Source organism: Amia ocellicauda, unplaced genomic scaffold (assembly GCF_036373705.1).
Source record: "Amia ocellicauda isolate fAmiCal2 unplaced genomic scaffold, fAmiCal2.hap1 HAP1_SCAFFOLD_60, whole genome shotgun sequence".
Classification (NCBI taxonomy): Eukaryota; Metazoa; Chordata; class Actinopteri; order Amiiformes; family Amiidae; genus Amia; species Amia ocellicauda.
This window is the reverse complement of record NW_027102990.1, coordinates 29,146-29,890: the sequence shown is the minus strand read 5'-3', so window position 1 is coordinate 29,890 and position 745 is coordinate 29,146. Positions and strand designations below refer to the sequence as shown.

At 48.1% G+C, this 745-nt stretch overlaps 1 non-coding gene across 1 annotated transcript; it reads right to left on the bottom strand.

The window, feature by feature from the left end:
- Positions 1-335: 335 nt before the first annotated feature.
- LOC136739372 (U5 spliceosomal RNA) lies at positions 336-450 on the bottom strand. The gene has a single exon (XR_010812857.1). It is a non-coding gene; the product is annotated as a U5 spliceosomal RNA (small nuclear RNA).
- Between the last annotated feature and the right edge of the window lie 295 nt (positions 451-745).

The window sequence follows — 745 nt, the reverse complement described above, 5'->3', positions numbered from 1 at the left end:
GAGAGAGAGAGAGAGAGAGACAGACAGACAGACAGACTGACAAACAGAAAAACAGACAGACACAGACACACACACACACAGAGCCAGCCAGCTCAGCGATGACATCACGAGCCTCTCTCAGCTGACTGCTATGACATCACAGAGCACGTACATTCCGTTGCTTGCCGTCTGTCAACCACTCAGTCACTGCCAGCCAGACTGGCTGGCTGGCTGGATGGGGGGGCTGCTTGCTGCTGCTGCGTACCTTAGCAAGCTTATTTGCTTGACCGGCCTTCCTACTCCTCTGCCCACATGCCCACCTATGCCCGATCTGCTGTTCACCTGGATCACAGCTCCGCCCCAACAAGGCAGAGCCCCCCAAGAATGGTACAAACTCACCCACGATCCCCTCCACGGAAAGCTTTAGCAAAAGGCAAAAGCGTTATACGTAATGAAGAGGAACCCGAGTCCAAGACGCATCCGACCAGCCATACATATTTGTGTGTATTAAAGATCACATTTTCTTACATTTAGTTTTTCTGTACTTTATTACATCTTATTGTGATTTATAAAAGTATTGTTTCTTTTCCATATGTATGTATGTATGTATGTATGTATGTGTGTGTGTGTGTGTGTGTGTCTGTCTCTGTGTGAAAGTTAGTGTGTGTGTCTGTACGTGTGTGCCTGTCTCTGTGTGAAAGTGTGTGTGTGTGTGTGTGTGTGTGTGTGTGTGTGTGTGTGTGTGTGTGTGTGTGTGTGTGTGTGT